At 43.2% G+C, this 21,138-nt stretch overlaps 2 long non-coding RNA genes across 4 annotated transcripts in view; one reads left to right on the top strand and one right to left on the bottom strand.

Annotated features, from left to right (window-relative positions):
• Nucleotides 1-6,935: 6,935 nt before the first annotated feature.
• LOC133509142 (uncharacterized) lies at nucleotides 6,936-9,703 on the bottom strand. The gene is made up of 3 exons (XR_009797238.1): nucleotides 9,666-9,703; nucleotides 8,311-8,495; nucleotides 6,936-7,760 (listed from the first exon to the last, which is right to left on the bottom strand). It is a non-coding gene; the product is annotated as an uncharacterized LOC133509142 (long non-coding RNA).
• The window catches only part of LOC133509141 (uncharacterized), a 42,635-nt gene continuing 30,322 nt past the window's right edge, over nucleotides 8,826-21,138 (top strand). Inside the window, exons 1-3 of one of the 3 annotated variants that reach the window (XR_009797236.1) lie at nucleotides 8,826-8,955; nucleotides 9,512-9,616; nucleotides 11,062-11,141. This is a non-coding gene — a long non-coding RNA (uncharacterized LOC133509141). Of the gene's footprint in view, nucleotides 8,956-9,508; nucleotides 9,617-11,061; nucleotides 11,142-21,138 lie in introns of all 3 variants that reach the window. The other 2 variants (XR_009797237.1, XR_009797235.1) reach the window with 2 other exon arrangements.

Genomic DNA, 21,138 nt, shown 5'->3' with positions numbered 1-21,138 from the left:
TCTGTTTCCATGTGCGCTGCGATTGCTCTCCCTGCGGTCCTTGTGAGGATAAGTGGCTAACAAAATGGATGGATGGATGAATTTACAGTTGCAATTATTGTGCTTGGTATGTTTTTAGTATTTTGGCTGCATTGTATAGAGGGGACGGCACGGTGGATCAGCTGGTTAAGCGTTGGCCTCACAGTTCTGAGGTGCCGGGTTAAATCCCAGGACCTGCTTGTGTGGAGTTTGCATGTTCACCCCGTGCCTACGTGGCTTTTTTCCCGGGTGGGCACGCCGGTTTCCTCCCACGTCCCAAAAACATGGAACATTAATTGGACACTCTAAAATTGCCACGTCGGTGTGTTTGTGAGCGCTGCGGCTGTCTGTCTCCGGTTGGGATAAACTCCAGCACTCCCGGCGACCCTTGTGAGGACAAGCGACTAAGAAAATGGATGTATAGAGGGACAAAATATTAGGAACACCTCCAAGTATGATACAGCGACAAATAATAAGCATTTATGATAGTGAATAATTGGACATAATTAGATAGATGTTTGTTTGTTTGTTTGTTTGTTGACATTGGGTGTACAGTATAGTCCAGTAAAGTACAGTAGAAACCCAGCTGCAGTCTGGGAAGGCTTTCCATTTATGTTATGGCTAGCATAGCCAAATTCAAAAGGCGCTCCATCACTCAGACTTCACATTATTTATGTGTTCAGCCATGTTTAGGCTGAGCTGAAAGAGCGTGTCTTTATTTTCCTACAGGGGTTTGCCACTTTTGGTTCCCCCCAAAAATTCCTTTACGACCGTACAGTCGGCGAGCGAGCAAAGGCGGCTAAATCCTGGATAAATTGACGGTCCTTATTTGGGAAACTGAACCGGCGTCCAATTGCGTGCACGCTCCCACGTCGTCGTTCCAGGTGCTGCTGATATGTTATAACAGCGGTGAAATGAACCTTTCAAGGAAGCACTTTGGACTTTTTTTTACCGTGCAATCGTTACGAACATGATTTTTAGCTTACCGCTAGGTTTAATCGAACCGCTGGCCGTTTAATTCCGGCATGTGATGCGGAACACATGCTTGGACTGAGTCCTCGAACCCCACAAGACGTGTTAAAGTTTGCACTTTCGACTGTGGCTTACAACTGGGTGGAGCACATTGTCATCAATCTGAAACATGGAACGTGGAACACGGAACATGGCACGTTCTGACCCGAGTCAGTGGGGAGTTTCTATTAGTGGGCTGCAACAAATCCAGCAGGTGGCGCTCTTTCTTCTTCTTTCACACTAGTAGTTTGTTGACGTGGACAATTATTCTGTATCTACACTATCCATATATGAGTAATGTCCTTATTTTTTCTCAGACTTCCCGTTACATTTTTTGCTATGTTGGCCGGCCCGCAGGTTGCCAAGGAAACGGAGTGTGATTTCTTTGTGAAACGGGCAGAAATGAATCTGCACGCAAAGACGACCTTCGTGGCTGATTAGTTCCCACTCCGCTGAAGCATTGCCGTGACTCATTTTTAATAGAAAACGCTTTTGCAAATATATCGAATTTCACTTTTTTCACTCGTTATTGCCCCCCCCCCCCAAAAAAAATAGAATAGAATCGAATTTTGAAGCTAAATTTGAATGTTTTGACACTTCTCAGCTGAAATATCCGAGAGGGTTAATGGATTTGTTCTGAAGCTTTCAACACTTTGAATTAGTTAATAATGCATTCAAAAATGGACGAGAGACAAAAATATGAAATTGGAAAAATGCACAACAGACAAAAATGTGAAATTGACCATTGTAGGCCATACAGTACGGGGTTTACGCCTGATAACGATGGTATGTTTTAAAATGCTATTTTTTTTGGTCTCCATTTCTTTTTTTTCCCCCGCGCTACACGGTTACCATGGAAACAGCCTCAGTAAGCTTCTCATAGTTTTGTTATTGCAAAATGAACACGTAGGGGAAAAAAATGTTTTGTTTTTTTTTTTTTGCGGGGGAGACGTTTCCCTCGTGTATGACAACATAAGAACAATTCTGATGGGCCCACAGTCCAGCGCCTGCTAACTTGCTAAATGTGATTTCACGGATTATGACTATTTCCATGATTTCCTGTGAGTGACAATGTTTTGCAAACGTGATCAAATCTGCCGCGTGTTTGCCGCGTCAGACTTCCACCGATTCCCTCAGCAGCTTCTCATGGGAAGTCTCCTTAAGACACGTTTTAATTGCTCATGCATCCTGACAGGAGACAAACCAAAATCAACACAGACTATTTTCCAGCGGCGCGGCGTCGCCCGCAAATGTGACCACGCACTCCAAAGTTGCTTGCCAGCGTCATCACTCAAAAAGGTGTCAAAAAGATAATAAAATAAAATTAAAAAAAAAAAAAAAAAACCTGCGAGAAGTCCAAGCGTGTCCAAGGCAAACACCACCTTTGGGAATATTCTGCGTTCGGAGTTACGCGCAGAAAAACTGCTGCAGTCAAGTGAGCAACAGTGCAAAAAAAAAAAAAAAAACTTTTAAGGGGATATATTAATTGGACATTTTGTTTTGAATTGCACTTTATCCATCCGTTTTCTTTGCTGCTTATCCTCACAAGGGTCGCAGGAGAACCGGAGCCAATCCCAGCTGTCAATGGGCAGAAGGCGGGGTACACCCTGAACTGGTTGCCGAAAGACAAACAGCCGTACTCACAATCACGCCTCGGGGCAATTTACAGTGTCCAATTAATGTTGGATGTTTTTGGGATGCGGGAGGAAACCCGAGTGCCTGGAGAAAAGCCACGCAGGCTCTGGGAGAATATGAAAAACTCCACACAGGTGGGGCCGGGATCGAGCCCGGGTCCTCAGAACGGCGAGGCCAACGCTTTACCAGCTGACCCACCGTCCCGCCCCCTCATTGTACTTTACCTATTTAGCTTTAGTCCTCTAGAGTGCCTGCACCACTATCCAGTGTGACATCCATCCATCCTCTACTGCTTTTCCAGGTCAGGTCGCGGGGGCAGTAGCTTTAGCAGGGATACCCAGACTTCCCTTTCCCCAGCCACTTCTTCAAGCTCTTCCGGAGCGATCCCGAGACGTTCCCAATCCAGCCGGGAGACATAGTCTCTCCGGCTTGTCCCGAGTTGTCCCCGGGGCCTCTTTCTGGGGGGACGTGCCCGGAACACCTCACCCGGGAGGCATCCGGATCAGATGCCCCAGCCGCCTCGTCTGGCTCCTCTCAATGCGGAGGAGCAGCACCTCGACACTGAGCCCCTCCCGGATGATCGAGCTTCTCACCCCATTTTTTTAAAGGGAGAGCCCGGACACAACGCGGAGGAAACTCATTTCGGCCGCTTGTATCTGGGATCTTGTTCTGTGACATTTCCCCAAAACTTCTTCAAGTGTGCGTCAAAGAGCAAGTTGAATTTCCGTCCCATTAATATGTAACCACAAAGAGTTTCTCCACGCCTGACTTGGCAGATAGGCTGGGTGAGGATCGCCCTTTCCCAAGCTACGGTGGGGCTACTACACCATCTGAAACACTAACGTGTCAAAGACAAAAGGTAAGCAGAGCTGCATTGACTTTTGTTCCATGCGCAGATTAAAGTTAGCTAGCAGCGATTGCTTGATGAAGTTGTTGACTTACTGGTGAGGGTCCTTGTGTATGAAGTGCTGCCTCCGTGAGTGAAAATGAGTTCATTGTCGTGTTTTATTCAAACTGCATTGAGAAAAAACTTTTTTGCTTGATGAAAATGGATTTGTTTTAAAGAGTGCTGGCTTTTTTTTTTTTTTTTTTTGGGGACATTCTGGGCTCCACTTCCACAAAGCTCAATTCTCAGTCGTCACGGTAATGCAGCCGATAATTTTTTGGTGAGACGTCATCATCCCCTTAAAACAGTCTCTAGTTTTGACAGATATGTTGTGAAGACACCTGGGAGCCGTTTTCAGCTACGGAATAAAAGCATAACGTCTCTTTTAAAATGTCAGCGGACATATTTGATGTGTTGTTTGTGTTCCTGATTCGTGCTGCAGCAATATTTCTGCTCTTTTTCTCCCACATAACATTTTTATATTTGCCAACCTGCAATTGTTTTATGGCATTTGGGAGGAGGAACGCCCCAAATTCCAGCGAGAGTCATGCGGGATTTCACTGACGTTATTACGACTTTGGCTTCATTGATGGCAGCCACTGGTGGAGCGCGGCCATTTTGGTTATCGGACGAGGCTCGTTCAAATAAAGTCACTCCGGCAGCTCACTTACAACCTCTCCGACCATTCCTACTGGAGTTCATATTGCTGAAAAATACACACAAGTGTATAATGAACGGCACGAATAGCTCTGTCATCGTAACGTCCGCAAAAATCATTTCATGTTCATTGTGTAACCGGTTCCATGTCATGCTAGTATTTGAATTTATAAGCTTCAACAATTCAACCTGGACGTTAGTATCTCACTAATAGACACAACAAATGAATATTTTCCTCTAGTAATCAAGAGAAAAAAAAATACACCTCCCTCAACTAATCATCACGTAAGAAGAAATAAATGCCTCCCCCAAGCAACCATCAACTGAAGACCGAGAAACACCATCATAAAAGCAAGGAAATTAAACTCTTTTCTTAAATATTCATTGACTTATGACAAATGCATAACTCAAATCATTAAATTTAAAAACACCCCCTCGTGCAATTACTCTGACACAAAAATACTGTATGCCTCCCTGAAATGAGCAAAGACAAAGAAACACTGCTCTCATCCATCCATCCATCCATTTTCTGAGTCGCTTATCCTCTCGAAGGTCGCAGGAGTGCTGGAGCCAATCCCAGCTGTCATTGGGCAGGAGGAGGGCGGGGTCCACCCTGAACTGGTTGCCAGCCAACCCCCTCGAGTTAATCGTTAACTCCAAGCCATCACCAGTCACTCACCAGTCATGCCCGCGGATATAAAGTTGCGGGTGTGATTCGGGATGGAATCTCAAGACCTGAAAATAACTTACTGAGTTGTTATACCCGAGTATGTAGTTGTTACCTAATACCATAATCGCAATTTATTGACACTGCACAGACTGAGACAGACATTTTTAAAGAGGTCAATAGACATTCTGTTTCAAAACTAAACATAGACTGTTCGCATTTAGCTATATGGACAGACTAGTCTAACGTTCGAACTTGGATCAAGTCAAGGTAAATCACATTCTAATAATTATTATACTTAGATACTGAAACATGACCTGTTTTATATCCCAGAAATGTTTTCAGTGTAACTGAATTTCCTTTGACGTGGCTCACTTTCGACGTAAACGCGCTGTCAGTACGTGAAGAAGCTCGGAACGCGTGCTCGGCATCGCTTCCGAACACGCTCAATACTTGCATTTCCTGTTTCCGGGTGAATGCTGATTTGTTTAGGATCAGGCTTGTTTATGAAGTAAACACGTAAATTCATGTCAAGACTACACAAAATAAGCGACGTCTTTCAATATCTATGTATTTCTACTCGGAACAAATTTTTCTGCGCGTGATTTTTCGTGCTCGACTGTGCGGATTTGCGAGTGCGTACGCGGCCGTCAAATCACAGTGAGTGCATCGCCTCCCTCAAGTGATCTTCAACATAAAACAAACATCGTAAACATACTGGCAAGGCATGTATTTGTCGTAAGTTGATCATTACTTGAGGGAGGTGTTTGTCTCAAGGGTACTTGGCAAGGCATTAGGGACAAAAACGGCCTCTAAGCAACTATCGACTTCAGACAAATGAAAGCCTCCCTCAAACAATCAACTTTAGGGAAATAAAACAAACGAGCAGCTCAAAAGAAGATGAAGAAATCGTCAAATAAATTCAATTCAACAGCTCTGAATTCAACATCGATGTTACAACATTGTCATACATACAACGTCAGTCTGCTAGAATGCGAAGTCATCAGAGAAACCTTTAGCACGCATCAGTAGGTGCTGCTGTTTTGGTTAGCAACAGTCCCCCCTCCTTTTAAAAAAAAAAAAAATATATATATATATATATATATATTTCAGCATAAAATATGGCTCATCCATTAAGAGACATGGCACAATGAGTTATTTGAGTTTTCCAGTGAGAGATGCTCACAAGTCAGACCGCCATTCTGACAGCACGTGACACGGGGTCTACAGAGACACCCCGACAAATGTTCCCCCGACCCACCAAACAGATGTATACGACCCAAACGCTGCTGCTTCAAGGAGGATGAGCAATTAGAAGCAGAGCCGCGTTCCCCTGGGAGTGTGGCGCCGAGGTACCCCAGCGAGCAGAGAATTTACGAGCCCGAGTTCAACGGTCAGGGTTACGCTGGGGTGATTTTTCTTTTCTTTTTCTCTTCACTTTCTTGAGGTTGTGACGGTGTAGCGAGGAGATCAGGCAGACGGGCATCATTTCCAAACAACGACAACAGCGCAAGCTAATTTTACAGCGTCATGGTGTAAAATGATGGATTGTTGTTAGCGTGGGCTATTTATTTCTGTATATTTGCGCATTGATGCTAACCAGCAGCAACTGCGAGTTCACTGCGACGACGAGCTGCGCTTCTTGTATAATATTCTATATATTGGCAGCACGGTGGCGCAGCTGGAAAGCGTTGGCCTCACGGTTGGGAGGAATCCCGGCCCTCCATGCGTGTAGTACGCATGTTCTCCCCGTGCCTGCGTGGGTTTTCGCCGGGCACTTCGGTTTCCTCCCGCATCCCAAAAACATGCATCATTAATTGGACTCTCTAAATTGCCCCTCGGTGTGCTTGTGAGTGCAAATAGTTGTTTGTCTCAATGTGCCCTGCGATTGGCTAAGGTGTGCCCCGCCTCCTGCCCGAAGATAGCCAGGATAGGCTCCAGCACTCCCGCGACCCTCGTGAGGATAAGCAGCTAAGAAAATGGATGGATGGATACAGGTGTGCCTTGAGAAACGACTGATCCGAATAACAATTTTTTTTTGGTGATAGGAGCTGTTATTTTCACTGACTTGAGAGCAGAAACGTCAGATGTGAGCGCTGTCTTCAATCCACGGTCTCCACGCCCTTCACAACAAGCAGCCGTTTGGCAGATAGAGAACAAATCCAATTTTTAAAACTTTGTGCAGTTACAACAAATACATGACTTTGCTTTCAAATCTGATAGCTTAATGCTTACGCTTAATAGAAAACGCCAAAGATGGGAATGAATAGCATCTATGTGATGGTGCTCTAATTTTGAACACAAACAGTGCAGCAACATGTAGACAGACAACATAACAATAATCAGGCATATACTGTACTCATTATCCTTTGTGAAAAATGACTCTTACTGCAGCTTTCTTACATGAGTTACATGGAACTATTTTTTTTGTCTGTCTGCATGATTTTATTGTACTTTAACTTTCCTAATACTAATACTTTTTTTTTTTTTAATTTTGTCACCATTGTCTGACTCTCTCACTTAATACTGACGGAAAAAATCCCAACGTCATCAGCTATTAGAAGCAACTCAGATGGCGGCTCGTTGTCATTTGCCAATTTTTCAATCTGTTTCATATTCCGCTTCCAAAAAATTCCCCCCTTTTCGACTCCAGCGCTCACGTCAAAGAATCGGTGAACCCCAGCGATTAGCATTTTATCGGCGGCCACAAACAAACGATCGCGGTGCGCCGTTCCATCCGGCTCCGTCCAAGGTTATCGCACTCCGTCCTCCGCGGCGGTGCGGGGTCCAAGCGTCCGACCGCAAGCGTCCGTCCAGAGACCACGGAGCTCCTCCGGGGTCGACTCGGTTTTCGCAGTCGAGCGATTTTGCTTTCGGTTGCCAACCCTCAGGAAAAATAAACAAGAGTGGAAAACAATGGTTAGTCAAACAGAAACAAGTATGTGGTCATCCTCTCGCTTTGCATTGAAAACAGCGATTCACGCCGAGATTATTTGCAGGGTGGTTCTAGCGTGAGAGCGTATACTTGAAAATTAATGACTTGCTCTGAAATCTAAATTCTATACCTGAGCGTTAGTTTCAAACCCTAACTTGAGTTTGTCGTCTAACCTTATTTTTGGACCCTGAACCCTAGTTTGAAAGCTTAGTCTGAAACCCAAATTTGAAACTTTTAACCCGAGTTTAAAGCACAAATCTGAAACCGTGACCCTTATTCAAAACCTGAATTTAACAAGTGCTGACATTTATGATGACAAGGAAATTTCATACCTTTAAATGTGAACGAGCTCCCTTTGTGTGACTCTTTCAAAAAGGGGTGTCGCAAAAGTTTCAGGACTGGCATCATAAAAATAAACACTTCAAATCCAAACTCCAAGTTTTCCTATTTTGAAGTCATTCCCCCGGAGTCCAATGCACCTCCCCAGCTTTCTCTGTGTACCTTCGTGCACCGCTGGAAGGATTCTTCCGGAATTCAGTGCAGCTCCATCCTCACAGCCATCTTGATCGTCTTCAAAACGGGTCCCCTAAATGACCTTCTTGAGCTTGGGAATGAGGAGGAAAACAAGTGATGGGTAGAGAAGTTCTGCGACGTTCTTCTTGGGCTGGAACTGTCAGAGGCTCAGCCTGAAAAAAAGGAAAATGTTGTATGAGCTGTATGAAAACATGTAGGCTATTGTCTGGTACATAATGTGTTTGAAATGCATCTTTAGTGACTCTGGTCTAGGAACTTTTCTGACACGCCTTTTATATTATTGATGGTGACATTTTGAATGTTGCACTTTTGTGTAAATTTATCCACATTTTTCTCATTTGTATGAGTTTAGAGTCGGGCTGTGAAAAAAAAAAAAAAAAACACCCAGCTAACACTGGGAAAGTCGACCACAAAAACTGGACGACGCAAAAATTTTCCCCCGCGAGGCAATAAAAACAAAAATAAATCACAGTTGTGTTACCGGAACCTTTAAGCTGATGTGCATGTTTGCCTTACGGACATTTGTTGCAGACGGACGCGCCGTTCGGCCATTGAAAAACAGCCCAAAAACGACAAACATGGCTCGGTAAATGATATTAAGACACCTTTTAGGTGTGTAATATTCATATAATATGATGTATGAGTGATCAGAATCGCAGTTAGCGTTCATGTTTATTTATTACATACTATCGTAACTGCTAGCGCGTTAATGCTAATCACGATTGCTAACTGTTGAGCAAAGGTTGATTTTGTTGTTGCAGATTCTGTAACGTTTGTACCACACAGTCGGTACCAGCAAATGCTATTAAAGGATAGATGTCCCACCCTCATAAATGAGAATAATATGCATGTTAGTTGTACTCCACATAATATTTTGAGGTTAATCGATTGTGAAAAGGTGCGATCGTCACAGCCCTAATTTAGAGGCTCCGCTCCAGTATGGAAAAAATTCACAATTTTATGTCGCACACATAATTCAGCCGTCAATGTCCAATTATGTGGGGGTCAGTTCATGTGAAAACGCCCAAACGTTGACATCAGTCTACGCCTACTTTGCGGTGTTTAAATGAACTCTAATCAAATGTGTCAGGTTTGCTATGACGAGAAATTTCACGCGGCGAGTGTGTGTTGAAATTTGAAAGAGGGAATTTCTTTTTGTTTTCAGCAGAAAGTCTTTGCCAGGGGACCAGCAGGTGGCAGTAGCGAATACCGCGCACTCAAACCCGCCTGCAGCTGCGTGAAAAATGAGCTCCAACACTAATAAAGAGAGAAGGTAAAGCAATTTAAGTTTTTGGGCTCCAGCTGTGTGAGAAAAAGTTTACCTGTCGCACGGCAACTTTTTTTCTGGCGCGACTCACGTCCTGGGGGGGGGGGGGGGGGGGAACGTGATGAGGGAGATGGTTAGTGTCTCTTTTTACATGTTTGGAATGGAAACAAGCAGAAAGATAAGGCGGAACGTCACCTACTGTCTGGCTTTCATCACGGGTCGAGCGTCTGAGAGGGAGGGGGTCCGCTTTGAGCCCGAGTGGCTTTTTAAACACGGCTGTGAAACACTTGGGGTGGAATATGACATGTTGCACACTTTAAAGTGGTCATAAATTCAGCCTGAGAAGATTATCTTGACAGAGTTTTGGATAACATACAGCCAAAGTTATTTTCCCCCCTCTTCTTCTTTTTTTTTTTTTTTAATTTAAAAGGCGGTGTTGTGGAAATGAACTTTTTATTTGCTCATTTGCAACTCGCCGGGCCAAGTACATCTTACCATCTGCCCATTTCTTAAAATGTGTATGAGTGAGCTCTTTAACATTTTCTGGTTTGCATAATCCTGCCCCTTGGCCAAGTTTATCCAAACATGACTTGTCTGCTAAGCTGGGGGAAGATCCGCAATTACCAGGCGAGGCCAGGCAACATATTCACGAGTCACTTTTTGTTTTCTGTGGAACCGATGCCAAGATACACGTACGGGGGGGGGGAAGTTTTTTTGCGCTCCTTGTAGTACCGCAAGGTGTTGCCAAAGTCTTGGTAGGTAGGTAAGTAAAACCGGTGTCAAGGAAGTGTTGAAGTGTGCGTCTACTCTCTTTCAGAGAGGAGCCAAGTTTAGCCTGGGTTGGCATCTTTACCATCTGTGTACGTGTGTTGTTGTGCTGCTACACTGAGTGGCCACTATTGCGCGCTTCTACTGCACTTTTTCCAAAACTAAATGTGTAAGTGATGCATTTTTAAGGCTGAATTGCATAAACCAAGTGTTAGAAGCAACAATCATAGATGTAGTTTTACCTTTTCGCAGCAGCTTTTTTTTTTTTTTTTAAAGATAACAACCCCCCCGGATCAGCCTGGAAACTTTGTGTTGCCTTATAAATGCGAAGACAACTGTTCAAATTCTTGTACAATAGTTCAACACTTTTTTTTTTTTTGTTGCCAACTAACAGGATCGGAAGTTATAATAGAAAATAGTGATGAGATAAGTCTCTACATGCGCAGTATAATTACGTTCTCCTGCCCGACGACAGCTGGGATTGGCTCCAGCGCTCCTGCGACCCTTGTGAGAATAAGCGGCTCAGAAAATGGATGGATGGATGGAACAATTCACAAAATCCATGGTTCGATTTGTGGTCACGGTTTTCCGTTGGGTTTGGTACACGTTGCTTTAGGAAAACCAATTGTCTTGCACAGCTAGGATAAAACAAAGTTCAATTATGTTCTCCTGCCCGACGACAGGTGGGATTGGCTCCAGCGCTCCTGCGAAACTCGTGAGGATAAGCGGCTCAGAAACTGGATGGATGGATGAATGTCGCGAGGTGAGTTAGAAAGGATTTGAAAGTGCTTTAGCAAGATAGTGTGTGGTATATTTAGGCTTTCAACTATGAATATAGGAAATGTTTTAAAAAAAAAAAAAATGAATGGGCATTAATTTACTGGACACCCGCAGTTTTGGTCATTCTCAGCCCCTACGTAGGCCCTCGTGCCGTTACTTGAAGATCTTTTTACAACCCAGTCACGATCGCGGCGTCAACGGTGAAGTAATTTACGGTCGACACAAGGCCCCGCTTTCTTGTCTTTCCCCGCCGTCGACCGAGGCGCTCGCTATATTTCAAGCCGCTGTTGACCTCTGAACCGCCGGGGCAGGTCAGGCCCGGGCTGAGCAAGCCGAGTGTTTGCGGCGAGCGCCACACGGGCCGCCAGAGGGAAGCCGCGACGGGCCCCGTCCATTAATCACGCCTTCGCCTCTGACAGAGGTGACCTCTCCTCTCCAGTTTAAAGTCGCCGTTCACCATCTGAAGGCAAACGTGCCAGACTGCCGACGCTGAACCGAAACCTTGAACATGTCGTGTTGTGCATCTTAAATAATAACTCGAGTATACTTATATTATATGAACGTGGTCGTGCACGGACACACAAAGCCTCAGACAGTTTGAAAACTTTCCTTTACGTTTTTTGCTCAAAGGCACTGCAAACATTAAAATGCCAAACCTAAAATATAATATTTGCACTTCAATTTTTAGGTTTGCAGTTTTTCTCAATACTAGCAAAGTAATTAACAATATTTTCAACCTTTCATGTATTTTTTTGGTCTATTTTTCAAAATATATTTCAGAGTACCGTTTGTCCCCCCATAGTCGTGTTTTACCATTCATAAATCAACCTGTGCATGGATTTTTTTGTATTTTTTTTTTTTTTTGGGGGGGGTGGGGGTAATCCCCTACTTTTGCAGAAACCGCCATTTACCGTTCAAGCCAAAAGTTTACGTACACTGCAAAAATACACATTTCATTTTTTTGTATTACTGTCTGAAGTCAAATCGGAGTAAACCTCTCCTGGTTCAGGTCAGTCAAGATAACCAAAATTATTTAATTTTGTTAAATACCTCAATAATGACAGAGAATTTTATATTACTTTACTTGATGCTAAAAGTTTACATACATTTCTTCAGTCTCGCGTAGCATTTCCTTTGAACAGCATGACTTTTTTTCCTTTTTTTTTGCCCGATCCTGGACTTATTTGTCATGTCCCGAAAAGAACTTCACTCCCGTGAACAATTAGTGATTAAATGTAACAGCACGGTGGGGTATCTGTGGAGCGTTAGGCTCACAGTTCTGAGGACCCCGTGCCTGCTTTGGTTTTCTCCTGGCGCACCGGTTTCCTCCCACATCCCCAAAACATGCAACATGAATTGGACGCTCTAAATTGCCCCTAGGTGTGATTATGAGTGTGGCTGTTTGTCTGTCTCCGTGAGGCCTGCGTTTGGCTGGCAACCAGTTCGGGGTGTACGCTGCCTCATGCCCGATGATAGCTAGGATAGGCTTCAGCACTCCCGTCACTCTTGCGAGGATAAGCAGCTCAGAAAATGGATGGACAGACTAACAGCACGACATTGTAACAGCTGAGCGAGATTTCTTCTTGGTTGTGAGTGCTTTTCTACTTTTTTTTGCCTTTACGCTCACCGCGAAACCTTTTTAAAACGGCTCTTGTATCGTATTTCTGTCAATTGAGCATTTCTAGCTAAACTTGTGAGCGATTAATAGATTGTAAAGATGCCCTGACGCATCCTGCGATCATTGAATCCACTGAGCACACTCCCGAGGTATGTCCATGCGATACGGGTCAGGCTCTTAAAAGTTTACGAGTGTCCACTATGAGGGATCCTGCAGAGTCAGTAAATGTCTTTGCAAATTAACTGTTTTATCCATCTTTTCCCAGTGATGAGTCATGGTAGCACGGTCCAAGGCTAACTGGGCGAACGGCAAAAATGACTGATTGGAACCATGTGGACTTTCATGCGAGCTTGACCTGAAATTACTGTGTCGTGTTCATCACAAGCATTATTACAAACCTCAAAGTGAAATGGTACCGTGAAATCTTGCGCTTTTCTGGAGTTTTCCAGTGAAACGTGCTGTCCACGGTCAGGAAGGTTGTCAGTTGTAGTCTTTTCGGCTTTGCTACTTACAGCAAAGGGTTTCTTGAATCTGTGCTCATCGGGATCTTCAGACTTTCAAGACCAGATGCCCGGCGGCCGAAGGATTGTGGGCTCTTTGGTTCTGGGGCTCCTTTGCGATATCTAATATAGGAGTGTCTAGAATCTGTGTAGGTTACAATAACATATCGAGATGATCAGAGCATTATGCAGCAAAATTCTGTCCAGTGTCTGAAAGATTGCGGTCTGTTATGTTCTCTTGGGCTGCTTTGCGGGATCCGGCACGGTGTGTCAGGAATTTGTGCAGGTTACAACTAAGTCTTAAGATCAGCAAGGCCTTTTGAAGCGTTAGATCCTGTCCCATGTCAGAAATATTAGTTTTAGTTGCATATCGTAGCTCCTCCCATAGGATAAAGACCCTGAATAGTATTTTTGGTAACCTTTTCTATCTACCAATTTTCTTAGCTGCTTATCCTCACAAGAGTGCTATTCTTGCCATCATCGGGCAGGAGCCGGGGCACACCCTGAACTGGTTGCCAGCCAATCGCAGGACACACGGAAACACACACAACAATCACACTCAAAATCACACCCAGGGGCACTTTAGAGTGTCCAATGAACGTTGCATGTTTTTGCGATGTGGGAGGAAAACAGAATGCCCGCAGAAAACCCACACAGGCGCGGGAGAACATGCGAACGCCACACAGGGAGGGCCGGAATTGAACCCGAGACCTCAGAACTGTGAGGCCAATGCTCTACAGCTGCTCCGCCGCGCCGTAACCCTTTATTCAAGAAAAATAAAATTTCTGAAATAACTCAAATCCAAAGAACGTCATAAATTAAAAAAAAAAAAAAAAAAAATTACTAAAAACTGATGACAAAAATCTGGCTTTATTTTTGTGGTCTGCTACATTCCCCGAGAGGAAATTCGTAGGCCGGGTTTGTGGTTAGGAAACAACCAAAATATTCTCTGAAAAGTTCAGACAAAACAATGGAAGCTCAGGTTTATGTGAAGCCAAATCCAAACTGAAACACAGAAATTCACACGGCTAACTGAACTGCTAACCTGCTTGATTCCCTGAAGACTTCGGACCAACTGAGGAGAAGGAAAGCCAAAGTCCTTCCACTGGATCTGATTGTCACCACGATGAAATGAGATGAGCGCAGGCACATTCGTATCTCCTGATTAGGTGCGTGACGCAAACTTTGGCTTTTCTTCAAGACTCTAAAAAAACAAAACTCGACCAAAATGATGGTCATCCCTATCACTGCTTTGCACAAACAGCTCAGTGACGTTTCCTTTTCTGCACTGCATATTTCAGTTCCTTCGTCAGATGTTCTTGCTTTTCAGAATAGTCCGATGTTTTGTTTTCAGCCATTGTTTGAGCTCGTGTTTTTTGGGACTTTTGTTTCGTTGGCGTGGCAAAGCGGCCGGGGACAAAACCAGTTCCTCGTGTGCTTTTGACATCCAGTACTTTGCGAATAAAAGCTGATTCTGATATCTTGTCATCTAGGTTTTGTGTCTGGTTATGAGTAAGTTTATCTTAAAGAAAGAAATCCCACAATTCAGTAAATGTAGGGAGTACAAATAAACCAGTTTGAAGAAATCAGCGGAAGGTTGAAGGCGAGCTGTTTACTTTGTTTAAGGAATCTTGCCAAGTCAAATTTCCCTACACTATTGGAATATAATTTTGCTTAATGTAAGGTATGTCCTCCCCCTCCTCACGTTATTCCGTTTTGTCCTTTTTAAAGACCATCTTTTTGCATTGTAGATGCTCCCATATATTATTGTATTGCATTTCATTAGATTATCCAGGTGCGCAGTACCAAACGAGGTGTCTTGTGAGCCTACCTTCCATTATGTACAGCCGGCAGAAGGCGAGTGGACAGGTTGAATCGAGAGAAAAAAGGAAAAGGGAAGAACTGAAGCCCATTAAGAGGCACGCGACTTAATGAAACAAACAGGTGGATTCCCCTCGCTCCACTTGAAGGCTCTGCCAAAACGTTACAAAGTCGATTACGTGAGAGCCGACAGAAACGAGAGGGGCAGACATTTTGTTTGCCAGATGCAGAGGAGAATAAACACATCCTCGTGTTGCACGCAAAGAATGTTTATGCCCTCACCTGCCGCCAGCGTCAGCGCCAGCCAAACGTGTAACCGGATGAAAGCGTTTTTGGAAAAGCCGTGTTGCGGGCACATCTGAGTCTCGATGATAAAAGCGACTTTTATCCGAGTGATGGCCAAGATAATTCATTAATGGGAGTTGGCTATTTGTGTCTTGAAGCAATTTCGGCAGAGTGGAGCGCAAGCTCACAAGTGCAGTTCGGCGAACGAGCTTCAGATCGGCCGCCGTTCAAAAAAAGTGAAGTAAAAATGAAAATGGCGCTAAGAGTTGATACACTTTAATGCATTTGTTGAACGGGACAAAACAGTCAAACGTGCACATAAAAATTAGGGACTGCTGCTGTAGGCCACAATTCAGGCCCACGCCGTCAAACCCGCTGATGTCATCGACTAGGCCACACCCATTAAAGGCACATCTGGCACGAGTACGACAACACTTTTAACTTTATAAAACCAGTTTATTCCTTTACGCGCTCTTATTACGAGATGATACCATATAGTTCTATTTTTCTTGATTACATTGTCATTAATTTCAGTGGGTGAAATTCGATTGAACATACTAATAAAACTATACAAATAGGATGCATTCATCTTGTAAGTCAAGGTACACCATTTTCCCTGTCTAAAAAATACGACATTATGCCAATCACGGAAAATTTGATCCAGTAAATACCCGTAGAAAATGCTACTCAAAGATAAATGATGTCATGGGATTTAATTGGAGCTTTTTACTTACAACTCCTTTTGTGATGCGGTCAAAGAAAATAATATTTTCTACGAAATTCTTATTATTGTGGCATTTAACAAATCATTTTGGCGATCCTGACTGACTCAAATCAGGAGAGTTTTAGTCTGATTTGACTTCAGAGAGTGAGACAAAAATGAAATGTTTTTTCACCCTTCAACTGCATGTATGGTTTTAAAAATATACATTTTTTTTATTATCTTTTTGTCTACTCGGCTGATTTTAGATTGTCTTTGAAACAAGGGACTAAACATGGGGGTGCATGTCTAATTTGTACACTAGTTATATTCTCCACGTGTTCCCTTTTAATTGGTCTCACACAACTTTCAATTTAACACACAACCAGAAAGCGGGTCACCTCGACCAGTGAATATTTTGCCTGTACCAAAGAAACTTTTAGGCTTCTGAGGAAGTTTCTTAATCAGCCTTTCTTGTTGGAAGGAGAAAAGTTATCAAAAGACTTACTCAGGCTCATCAGCTCCTTTTGATGATCCAGTAAACATATGAGAGTGACACATTGTACCGTATAAAATGAGTCCAGATAACCTGGGGGGGGGGGGGGGGGGGGGGGGGGGGATTTGGTAATTGGCTTCATTTTCCAACCGCGGTAATCTTCAGTCAGACATCTGCTTCATCAGTCTGGGCGAACTTCATGTGCGAAAACTTTGAAAAGGTTTGTATGGAAGCGTTTTTGCAATTGTTGATTATTCGTCTTCTGACAAATGAACGGCCTGTTGGGGGGGCCTCAAGCCAGCATTTTTCTAGGGAACAATTGATGGTTTTTATGTCTTGAATACGACCCGCCCCTAAAACTGACTCTGTAGGGGGCCGAGGAAAGTTGGAAAAAGAATTAGCTCCTGACACCAGTACAGAAGATGATTAAATTAGGTGGACGTCGATTATAAGTTGCAACAGAAAGCGTGAAAACGTCTTGAGAACCCGTGCAAGGAATTGAACAGGAAGGCAACCTTTTGGATTTGAAGGAGGCATTTTGACAAACTCCCATGAGGGAATTTTCCCTAATCGGGAAGCAGGAATCCTCGATTGACGGGCGAGGTCATTCTTTTTCTTCTTCATCTTCTGTCTGGAATCTCCCTTATACACAGTACATACGGTACTTTACAATCCACCCTTTTTTGCCTGAGTAAGTGAGACTTGTTGGGGTGTAAGTAATCATTTTTCAAGGCTAATGCAGGAAGATGAGTTTGTAACGATGGTAAAAAGTGGTTGAGGATCACCGTTGGGTTAAGTTGGGTAATTGTTCGGGAACTATAAACTGGGACAATTGAAAAAATGGCGGGTGCATCATGGATTCATACTGGGTCAAAAATTAGGGTTGAGTGTATTTCTATGGCTGTCACTACACTTTGGAAATACTGTTTAAGGGAGAATTGGTAGCAATACGGCAAGGACTGAGGCAGACTAGGCTGAACCATGAAATAACCTGCTCCCACATAACTCTCGTGACCACATCAACGTACTCTAATTAAACACTAATCACCGTCATCTAAAGTAAAATCACCTTTAACGGGTGGTGCTACTTTTGTTTGGCAATAGATTTCCAGTGTGCTCAGCACTTCGCTCCTTAATGCAGCGATTTTGGCCGCCCTTTGTTACTGAGCAGCATTAAGCAGAAACGAAGCGGTTGCTGTAATGGGATGCACATAATAAGCCAACGTCGGAGCCAAGTTTCAACCGCTGTTGCCTGCCCGAGTTAATGAGTCAATGTTTCAAGAGCAATGGCGTTGAAATACTGCGAGAGCACGGAATCCCACGTTTCCCACTAATACAGGTACGTATGCGTTCATTCGAGGATTTTGTGCCAAACCGTGAACAGATGTGCTTTGACTGACTGTTTATTGTGTCGTACGTAGTGCGCTAACGTAAATAATTCATGTACATTTTGTGCTTTGTGAGCGGTTTCAACTTTTAACCCTTCCGCTGTGTCCAGTAATTAAAGCGGTTGCTATTCAATTATGGTAAGAGCAGTGACATTTGTTAATTACATGCTTATCTGGGAGTTTTTTTTTTTTTTTTTTTTGCTGAATATAAAATGAAAAGGCGGAGAGCGTTGGAAAAAAAAAAAAAAAAAAGAGTGTGTCCTGTCTGGAAACCGGCCAGGTTTTATTTTATTATTTTTTCATGTAGTATGTAGCTGGACTGGAATAACATATTCGGAAGATTCCATGAACAAATGGGACAAACATTTCCGACATTACTGTACCTGGAATTTGGTCTTCTGGCATGCAAAAATGGAATGACCCGGCGTTCGCAGTCTTCACAGACCTCTGCTATTGATCTGGTTTGTTTGGCTTGAACCCAGCGTCAGACCACATTCAAAAGACTGGTCTGCTTTCCAGACTTCTTAAGACGTCATGCGCTAAACCAACATGCGGGATGACGTGCCCCTTTGCGAAAAACAAGCTTGGCCTCAAACGTCGGCCCGCAGATACGACCGCGTGATGGAGTGTCTCCGGGCTGCTCTGTAAACAGAAATAAATTCTGCGCTACGCGGGCCTGTGTTGTGGAAGCAGCCATAACTCTTGGCATGCACGCAGATAAAAGGAATATGTTTATACTGTCAGGCGGCCAGCAAGCCAAAGAGTTTTGATTTGGGAGAGCCGACGGTCCCTGATGATGCATTCATTAGCAATCAAAAGCCATCTGCTCCATCAATTACTGGTAGGCACATTTTGTCATCTACGGAATCCTAAATGGGCAAAATTGAAGTGCAAACAAATGCAGGATCATGCAATGAGTAAGTGTCGTCCGTTTGATGCAGCATATGAGTTTTGAATTTGGTAGCAGTCGGGACAAAATCTCTCGAGTGAGAGAGAATCCTGCAAATGACCAAAATGACCCTAAAATTCACACTTCAAACCAAAGAGACTGGCTTTCTGTTTTGTAAGGCATCGCTTCTCAAGACTTTTTTTGCAGGTCTACTCTGGGTAAACATCTATCCATACATTTCTCTGCCGCGCATCCTCACTTGGGTCGCGGACATGCTGGCGCTAAGCCCAGCTAACTTTGGGGAAGAGGCGGGATACAGCTTGAACTGGTCACCAGTCAATTGCAAGTCACATATAAACAATATTGTTCACACTCACATGCACACCTAAAGTCTTCAATCAAGCCAACCTCTGTGCTGCCCAGGATAAACGTGGCTAACAAATGTCACGTTGTTGGGGGGAAAAAAATCTCGGGGGCTGAATTTCTTTTCAAGGTCCTCTGGAAATAACCAACATGACTATCAGATGGCCACCTCGAAACAAAAAAGCAGATTTCCTGTCTTTTCAGACAAGGCTTCATGAGATTGTTTTTGTTGTTGTTGCTCTACTCGTCATAGACATTGGTACAAAATTTCATGTCGTTAGGCAAAAGTGGGTTCTGGGTCTGAATTTTCTTTGAAGGTCCAATGGAAATTGCCATAATGACTCTCAAATGGCCGCCTCAAACCAAAATTGCTTACTTAGTCTTTTTTTTTTTTTTTTTTTCTGCCAGGACTTTTTGGTGGGTCTACTTATGCTTGATATTTCTACCGACTCTCATATTGTTAAGTAAAACTGGCTTGTGGGACTGAATTTTCCTTTCAGTTCCTTGGAAATCGTCAAAATGACCCTCAAATTGCCATCATAAAACCAAAATGGCAACTTTTTAGTGTCTTTTCTGGACGGTATTTTTTGAGACGTTTGTTGCGGGTCTACTCATGATGGCGTGCACAAGGTATTTCATGTCGCCAAGTAAAACTAGTTTCGGGGGCTGAAATTTTCCAAACTCTAGCCTTTGGCGTTATAACGAAAATGTTCACCAGGATCGCGTCGGTCTTGAGTCATTTGGGAGCTTCAACCCCTGCTGTCGTTTGTCTTTCCCATCTTATGACAAATAGGAAAAGACCAGGGAGACGGACCGCAAAGGGATTAAACCTTTTCTTACGCAGGTGTCAAACGCACGTGGCGGGGTATTAAACCTTGTCAAGTGACGGCTTTGTAAAAAGGAACACCTCTTGGCTTGAAGCCATCTTCACCACATCTTTCAAAAGATTCTTCTTCTTCAAAAAAAACAAAACCCACACCAAAGCGCGCTACAATATGTGTGCAACACCTGAGCTTTCCCGTGTGAAATATTTGCAACAGCTGACAGATGGCAAAGATTGGCAGCAAAATAGCAACGCATGCTTCCGTCTGTGATGATGCATTGAAGAATATACTGGATACGTTTAAATGTGCTACGCACGAAGGGAGATAACGCTACACCAAAAATAATGGTTCCTTGGTGCTGTGGTGTAATCTCGCAGTGCACGTGGTAAACCTTTAAAAGTGCAAAGGCAGGTTCAAAGAAAAAAATTTCAATGATGAAGGGGGGGAATATGTGACCAAAAAAAGGAAAAACATGCAGCCCAAAAATGCATCATAAAGAAATAAATCAATGAAAACAATAAGAAAATGCAACATAAAGAAGACAATACAGCAAAAAAAAGTGCCAGTTAAAAAAAAATGGAAAAAAAATAAAAATAATGTAGCCCAAAAATGTAACAAACTTGTCGTTGACAGCTGGGATAGGCTCCAGCACTCCCTGCGACCCTCGTGAGGATAAGCGGCTAAGAAAATGGATGGATGGAGGGACCGAACCAATCAACAATATGAAAAAGAAATGTCAAAAAGGCATTAGATAAGCATAACAAAAAGGAGAAAGGTAAAAAAAAAAATACATTAAACAAATATGGGATAATGTAACAGAAAAAACGACAAAACAAACAAAAGAGAAAAATAAAGAAAAAGTAACTGAACAATTATACACGAATTAAAATGTAACAAGCAAGAGATAGAAAAAGATTCAAAGAATGTGATTTTAAAAAATGAGAGAACATGTAACAAAAAAAACAGCACGAAAATACAAAAAAGAAAATGAGACTGCAAGAAAGAAATGCAGCCAAAAATACACCACAGAGAAGAAAATGTCAACAACAACAAAAATCCCTCAAACAAAAACAAAACTCCCAAAAAAAATGTAACT

This window comes from Syngnathoides biaculeatus, chromosome 11 (assembly GCF_019802595.1).
Source record: "Syngnathoides biaculeatus isolate LvHL_M chromosome 11, ASM1980259v1, whole genome shotgun sequence".
NCBI lineage: Eukaryota > Metazoa > Chordata > Actinopteri > Syngnathiformes > Syngnathidae > Syngnathoides > Syngnathoides biaculeatus.
The sequence above is the reverse complement of the archived record's forward strand: the minus strand, read 5'-3'. Positions and strand labels throughout refer to the sequence as shown.